Here is an 8,810-nt window from a genome sequence, read left to right on the forward strand (position 1 = left end):
CTCCCACCGTGTTAGCGCTCTTCATTGATAAGTACTTCAGGGATATATTCTTCATGTTTTCAGACAGATTGCAGCAAGACGTCAACCTAAATCCATATTATTCTCCCCCACAACCTAGATTGCAAGTAGCGTAAGTTAATAATAGAGCAAAGCAACAGTTAATGTCCGCATGACAGGGGGAGTGAGGTGTGGGTGCAGTAAGGTGACAGGTTATTGGTGCCGTGCCTAGTACCGCCGGTAAAACGAGGATCTATCCTCCACCTGTGCCCCTGAAACTACACCTCACCCGTCGTGAGTATTAGGGGGGATCCTGAGGCTGCCCTGTGTAGGCCGCTCGGCCTCTTCCAGTCTCCTTGTGTTTCTGTGTTCTTATGTTCTCATGTAATGAAGTCATTTTCCCCCACAGCTTAGGCTACCAGTAGTGTAAGTTAAGGGTAGTTATATCCTCCTATTTCTCTCTTTACTGTAAAATTTCCATGGCTCTTCCTTAAAGGTACATGGTGTTTTCTTCTAACTATTTCCTGCCGGCAAGTTGCCGGAGGGAGAGGTGGGTGGGGAGGAGCCTTCATCTATTCTGTCCTGTCCTACCACACGTAGATTACTAGTAGTAGCGGTAGTAAACAGACACCCTAGTCATAGACCGATAGGTCTTCTGGTGTCTGTTCTTCCTATGTATCCTATGTATCCATCCTCCACCCCCCCCCACCACCTCCACAAATGCCAACCCCGTCACATCTTCCACCACTCCCCACCACCGCAGTCACCATCACCACCGTTACTTCCTTCACCACCATTTCCACCACCACCACCATCATCACCACGACTCCCTCTACCTCCTCTACCACCACACATAACTTCCATTACTACCACAACTACCACCGTCCCCCCTTTCCATCCTCCCTCCCTCCCAGCACTTCACCACACCCCGCCTCAATCGGCTCCAAATGTCAGAGGTCGTCGCAGAAGGGTGTCTCGCTCCATACGGCTTGGTTTCATCGGCTATTTGGCGTTGAATTGTGGGGAAAAAGTGTGTCTTAAAAATGCCTTGCTTTGTGGGTGCGATGTGCTGCCCCAGGGGAAGAAGAGGACGAGGGGGGGAAGGGAGGGTTAGGGGAGAGGGGAGGAGGAAGGATGCGGGGAGGAGCGAGACAAGGGTATAAAAATAGTGAGGAAATAAAAGTAAAGGGTTGTAGTGATGCTTGTGGAGAGAGAGAGAGAGAGAGAGAGAGAGAGAGAGAGAGAGAGAGAGAGAGAGAGAGAGAGAGAGGGGATGAGGTAAGGGGAATTAATGAAGACGGTTCAGATCACCTTGAGGCTGTACACACACACACACACACACACACACACACACACACACACACACACACACACACACCTCGCCCCTTACTCCTCCTACCGCTCGATGCTGGGCTCTATTGATTTCGCTGGAAGACTACCACGAATTATTTTCAAAGCACACGCTTATAGAATCTTCCTCAGTGACATGAACGGCGTTAACTTTCCTTCCCTTGAGTGTAGAAAAAGAGAGAGAGAGAGTGTGTGTGTGTGTGTGTGTCTGTGTGTGTGTGTAGGTAGGTGATGAACGAAGCAAGACAGCAATGGCCACACCCGGGAGAATCGATGTTGTCTTGAGGTGGCGGTCAAGGCTCGGCGGTCACCATCTGTCTCCTTCAAGCTCCCTCCCGTTCTGGCCTCAGCTTTCTTACTTGTCACCATCCCCACAAACAAAGCATCACCTTCCTGCGTCGTCAATACTCGCCATTTTTGTTATTCTAATGCCCCAACGTAATGTAACTAGGTAAATACAAGGTAGATAGAACTAGGTACATACGAAGTAAATAGAAATAGTTTAATACATCAAGGTACACACACACACACACACACACACACACACACACACACACACACACACACACACACACACGCACGCACACACACACAGAGCACGATCAACAGCAACAGAGGTATTACGTCCCCCTCCCCTCCCCCTCCCCCTCCCCCTGCCCCACCCTCCCTCATTCCCCCCACCCCCTCAAACTCGCAGCCTGGCAATCCCATTACATTCGACTATTACGGCGCCAGTTACAGTTATTTATCGTTTTCAAATACCCGATGTTCTTTTGCATACAAATTCCTCTCACTTAGATAATTGGCGCGAGTCACAGACACAGGCGGCCGTTATTAATGTGTCCATATTATTTTTAGGCTGGGCTATTTTTCTCTTAAGGCAGCCCGCCCAATCAACGTCTGGTGTGATGTTAAGACTCCCGAGGTGATGCCTAAACAATTCCAACCTTGATTACCCTTTCCAAAATTAACATTATTGCAATTGTTATTATTATTATTTTAAGGAATATAGCCAGACAGACCCTCCTCCCTTATGCTCTATATTAGTCTTATCTCTTGCCTTGTGAGCGCTTTATTCTTTTACCTTTTAATAGGGGAAGTGCAGTAATATGATCTAAGATGTTTCGGTGCTTTGTATATAATTGCACTTAAAACTATCAGTCAGTTCTCGACCTCCCCCGCCAACTCTTTTGCTCATCGACATCCCACCGACCGAGCGATCCTCCCTTCCGACTCTCTCTACTCGAGCCCTCAATCAAATTACGTTAGTCAGTCAGTCAGTCAGTCAGTCAGTCTCTCTCTCTCTCTCTCTCTCTCTCTCTCTCTCTCTCTCTCTCTCTCTCTCTCTCTCTCTCTCTCTCTCTCTCTCTCTCTCTCTCTCTCTCTCTCTCTCTCTCTCTCTCTCTCTCTCTCTCTCTCTCTCTCTCTCTCTCTCTCTCTCTCTCTCTCTCTCTCTCTCTCTCTCTCTCTCTCTCTCTCTCTCTCTCTCTCTCTCTCTCTCGTCGCCCTTTATGTCAAAAGCTATTTGCAACCCACTGACAAAACACCGGGAAACAGTAACGTTGAACATTTGTGCGTGCGAGTAAACATTGCAAAAGTCAATTTAAATATATCTGTCACCTACAGACCTCCCGGGCAATCACTCGATGACGACCTTGAAATGTACAGCGTCTTAAGGCAGTCACTTAATAACAGCGACTCACTGATATTAGGAGACTTAAACCTCCCCCATATCGACTGGGCGACACTGTCAGGTTCAGAAGGCGAGTCACATAGAATGATCGAATTTCTAGAAGAAAATTATCTAAGCCAAATGGTTTCTGAGCCAACTCGTCAAAATAATATACTCGACCTTGTTATAACGACCCAAGATAACCTAGTCAGTAGTGTCACGGTAGGAGAACACCTCGGTTCTTGCGATCATAAATTAGTGCGCGTCGATATTAAAGCTCAATCATCAGTGACTGAAAATAAAGTAAAGGTGCCCAATTTCAAAAGAGCTAACTTCGTAGAAATCCGACAAAAACTAACAGAAATACAACTATCAGATGACGACAACGTAGAGGAAGCCTGGCTAAGCCTTAAAAATCACTTACTCACTCAGCAGAACACATTCGTCCCCTTGTGCGAGAAGCGAATTAACACTAATAAAATAGTCTATCTTGATTTCCAGAAAGCGTTTGATAAAGTCCCGCATCATAAATTACTTTACAAATTAAAGCAAATAGGTATTGACGGTCAAGTAAACCAATGGATCGCGAATTGGTTGAGCAACAGACAACAAAGAGTAGTGATTGACGGATTTAACTCAGAGTGGGCGCCTGTCACTAGTGGCGTCCCTCAGGGCTCGGTCCTTGGCCCAGTGCTCTTCATTATTTACATCAACGACGTGGATGTTGGACTCAATAACCGCATTAGTAAATTTGCAGACGACACAAAGATTGGTAACTCGGTTCTCACTGACGAAGACAGGCAAAGCCTCCAAGAGGATTTGCACAAAATTTCAGCTTGGTCGGATAGATGGGAGATGCCCTTTGACGTAGACAAGTGCCAGGTCCTTCAAGTTGGAACGAGGAAGAAGAAGTTCGAATACGAAATGCGCGGCGTTAAACTCAAAAGCGTTCAATGCGTCAAAGACTTGGGGGTCAAAATCGCGTCAAACCTCAAATTCTCACAGCAATGCATCGATGCAGCAAATAAAGCGAACAGAATGTTGGGCTTCATTAAAAGAAACTTTGTATTCGAGAATAAAGATGTAATACTCCCGCTCTACAACAGTTTAGTCAGACCCCACTTGGAATATGCGGTACAGTTTTGGTCCCCCCACCATGCAAAGGATATTGCTAAATTAGAAGGTGTTCAGCGTCGGGCAACGAAAATGATCCCTTCCTTGCGCAACAAATCCTACGAAGTAAGGCTTTCTACCCTTAACATGTTCTCTCTTGAGAAACGTCGCCTCCGAGGAAAACTGATCGAATGTTTTAAAATACTTAATGGTTTCACGAATGTAGACAGATCAACATTGTTTATGATCGATGACACTTTGCGCACGAGGAACAATGGCGTAAAACTCAGATGTAGACAAGTAAATTCAGACTGCACCAATTTTTTCTTCACCAACGTTGTAGTGCGAGAATGGAATAAGCTTCCACCATCAGTGGTCCAGTGTAACACGATTGACTCCTTCAAAAATAGGCTCGACCGTCACTTCCTTCAACTTAATATCAACTAGAGTAGAAATGCAACGTTTTGGAGTCTTCTGATTAATGTAAAATCACTTAGGTTTAAGGACAGACCACCAAGTCTGGACCATGGGGTCTGTGTGGTCTGATTTTCTATGTAAATCTATGTAAATCTCTCTCTCTCTCTCTCTCTCTCTCTCTCTCTCTCTCTCTCTCTCTCTCTCTCTCTCTCTCTCTCTGTTTACTATATATCTTAATTCATTGCTTCATTTTCTAGCGCGCTTATGTTTCGAAATGGTTTGGTGGCTCGTAGTGCTTCATACTTTTATTCGGGATCTCGATTTGTCAAAGTAGTAGTAGTAGTAGTAGTAGCGGCAGTAGTAGTAGTAGAAATATCACTATCATTACTTTAAATAAACGAGAGAGAGAGAGAGAGAGAGAGAGAGAGAGAGAGAGAGAGAGAGAGAGAGAGAGAGAGAGAGAGAGAGAGAGAGAGAGAGAGAGAGAGAGAGAGAGAGAGAGAGAGAGAGAGAGAGAGAGAGAGAGAGAGAGAGAGAGAGAGAGAGAAAAATAAGATGGATGCCCCGGCCTGCTCCAATGATCCGCTGTAGTAATGCTCCCCGCCTCGGTGTCTCTGGTTAGTCAATATTTGGGCCACGCTTCCTATCACAGGGGCTCGCGGGACGGCCTTGCTACGGGCGCTGCGAGGATACACGTCAATCAAGGCACCTTTGGGACTACACTACCTCATTCTTTTTGTCAAATACTTATGGGGAAACTGCGTAAAAGCTACGGTATATCTATTCATTTAGTTATTGATTTTCCTTTGGTTTATCTTTTGGCATGTCTCACTAGCCATAAAATATATATAGCAAGGTTAACTTTGGCAATAACGAAAGGATTGATTTGCTGTACTTTAATACTTTGGAGGTAGTTCAGTAATATGCCCCAAGAGGTTCTGGTGCTTTGAATATAACTGCACTCAAACCATCAGGCAGTTCTCAACCTCCACCGCCAACTCTTTCGCAGTCTATCTTATTAGTAAAGTTATAATCCTCTTCTATCACACCTCACCTTAAGTCTAACCCACTACTAACCTCACTTAAGCCTAACTTAACCTCACCTTACTAATTCAAGCCCAACCGAACCTTCCGCTCCGTCACCTCTAACTTATATACTTTTCATGGTTTGTCCTCTGACCTTTATCTCCTTACCTTTGTTTAGATGCGTGACCTTTGAACTCTCACGTCTAGCAGCTCTTAAATTTTTAACGAACTTTCGACTCCTAAACCCTAACATTAGCTTTCACTCTGACCTTTGACCAGAGATTCTTGCGTTTATTTGTCATCTGAATCCCTTAACACTGATACCTGGCTCCGAGTGTACTTTCCCAGGTAGTAATAATTGACCACTGTCCTCACCTGTCCTTCTCATCTTTATTTTTTTTTACAACAAAGGAGACGGCTCAAGGGCAATAAAAAGTGCAAAAAAAAAGCCCGCTACTCACCGCTCCCAAAATAGACAAAAGTAAAGAGTAGCCAAAAGAGAGGTCAATTTCGGGTGGAGAGGTGTCTTGATACACTCTTCTTGAAGGAGGTCAAGTCATAGGCAGGAGGAAATACAGACGAAGGAAGGCTGTTCCAGAGTTTACCAGTGTAAGGGATGAAAGTGTGAAGATGCTGGTTAACTCTTGCATAAGGGGATTGGACAGTATAAGGATGAGCTTGAGTAGAAAGTCGTGTGCAGCGGGGCCGAGGGAGGGGGGGAGGCATGCAGTTAGCAAGTTCAGGAGAACAGTCAGCATGAATATATCGATAGAAGATAGAAAGAGAGGCAACATGGCGGCGGAGTGTAAGAGGTAGAAGACTATCAGTATGAGGAGGGGAGTTGATGAGACGAAGAGCCTTTGACTCTATTTTGTTCAAGAGAGCTTTGTGAGTTGAGCCTCCCCACACATGTGATGCCTACTCCATACGAGGGTGGACAAGGCCCCTGTATATGGACAGGATCTGTGCGGGGGAGAAAAACTGGTGGAGACGATACAGAACGCCCAACCTCGAGGAAGCTGATTTAGTGAGAGAGGAGATATGGAGTTTCCAGTTGAGATTTTGAGTTAAGGATAGACGTAGGATGTTTAGTGTAGAAGGTGACAGCTGAGTGTTGTCGAAGAATAGAGGATAGGTGTTTAGAAGATTGAGTCGAGTTGATAGGTGAAGAAATTAACTTTTTGAGGCGTTGAAAGACACCAGGTTGTTCTTGCCACAATCGGAAATGATAGTGAAGTCTGAGGTTAAACGTTCTGCAGCCCCAAGACTGGAATCGTCTAGTTCCTGTTCAGTTTGCCTTTTATCACAAGAAGTTGAGAAATGCAGAGTAGAGTCGTCGGCGTAAGAATGGATAGGACAGTTCATTTTGGAAAGGAGATCATCAATGAACAACAGAAAGAGAGTGGGTGATAGAACAGAGCCCTGTGGAACACCACTGTTGATAGGTTCAGGGGAAGAACAATGACCGTCTACTACAGCAGTGATAGATCGGTCAGAGAGGAAATGGAGAAAGTAACAGAGAGAAGGATAGAAACCGAAGGAGGGTAGTTTTAGAAAGCAAAGATTTGTGCCAGACCCTTCAAAGGCTTTTGATATGTCTAGCGCAACTGAGAAAGCTTCACCGAAACGCCTAAGAGAGGATGACCAAGAATTAGTTAAGAGAGCAAGAAGATCGCCAGTAGAACGCCCCTTGCGGAACCCATACTGGCCATCATATAGAAGGTCAGAAGTGGAAAGGTGCTTTTGAGTCTTCCGGTTAAGGATTGATTCAAAAGCTTTAGATATACAGGAAAGTAAAGCTATAGGGCGGTAGTTTAAAGGATTTGAACGGTCATCCTTCTTAAGCACAGGCTGTATGAAGGCATACTTCCAGCAGGAAGGAAAAGTGGATGTTGATAGGCAGAGGCGAAAGCGTTTGACCAGACAGGGTGTCAGCACGGAAAGACTGTTTTTAAGGACAATAGGAGGCACTCCATCAGGTCCATAAGCCTTAAGAACATATGAACATAAGGATGTAAGGAGTCTGCAAGAGGCCGGTTGACCTATACAAGGCAACTCCTGAAATCCTAACCCCACCTTACTTCATTATCCATGAATTTATCCAACCTCTTCTTGAATGTATCTATGGTATTGGCACCCACAACATGACTGACAACATCCACCATTCTATTGGCGAGCCAATTCTTGCCTATGTCTTTGCTGAATCTGAATTTGTCTAACTTAAAACCATTATTACGTGTCCTACCTGGCTCTTTTACAACCAAAACCCTATTGACATCCCCTTTATTAAAGCCCTTCATCCATTTATAGACTTCGATAAGGTTTCCTCGCAACCTTTGCCTTACTAGAGAGTGTAGATTTAAATGCTTAAGTCTATCCTCATAAGGCAAGTTTCTCATACCTTGAATAATTTTTGTCACCCTTCTCTGCACAGATTCCAACATTTTGATAACCATTCTATAGTAGGGTGACCAGAATTGGACCCCGTAATCAAGGTGAAGTCTAACTAAAGCTAAGTAAAGTTTGAGGATGACCTCATCGCTCCTGTTGCTTACGCTCCTCGAGATGAAACAGTACCCTGTTTGCACGATTCTTAGCCTGAATGCATTGGGCCCTTGGACGAAGGTCAGTGCTCACTAAGACTCCTAAGTCCCTCTCACACCCAGACCTACTTAGAGGAGTGTCATTCAAGGAGTAATTATGTGAGGGGTTATTCCTACCTACACTCAGAATACTACACTTTCCGACATTGATTTCCATCTGCCACTTCCCCGCCCAATCATATAGTATGTCAAGCTCATCCTGGAGAACGATAGCGTCCTGGTCTGATTGGATTACTCTACCGATCTAGGTATCATCTGCGAACTTACTGACATCACTACTAATTCCTGTGTCTAAGTCATTGATGTAAATGATAAAAAGCAGCGGACCCAGCACCGACCCCTGTGGGACTCCTCGTAACACTGCCCCATTCAGATTTTTTACCATTGATTTGCACTCTCTGCTTTCTACCACAAAGCCACGCCCTGATCCAGTTCAAGACTTTCCCATCTACGCCGTGAGCCTGCAATTTTACTAATAGCCGGTGATGAGGGACTTTGTCTAGCCCTTTACTGAAATCTAGATTATAGTATGTCATAGCTTTCATCTCTGTCGACCGCCTCGATTACTTTAGTGTAGAAGGACAACAGATTAGTAAAGCAAGACCTACCTTTAGTGAACCCATGCTGTGAGT

This window comes from Eriocheir sinensis, chromosome 17 (assembly GCF_024679095.1).
Source record: "Eriocheir sinensis breed Jianghai 21 chromosome 17, ASM2467909v1, whole genome shotgun sequence".
NCBI classification, from domain to species: domain Eukaryota; kingdom Metazoa; phylum Arthropoda; class Malacostraca; order Decapoda; family Varunidae; genus Eriocheir; species Eriocheir sinensis.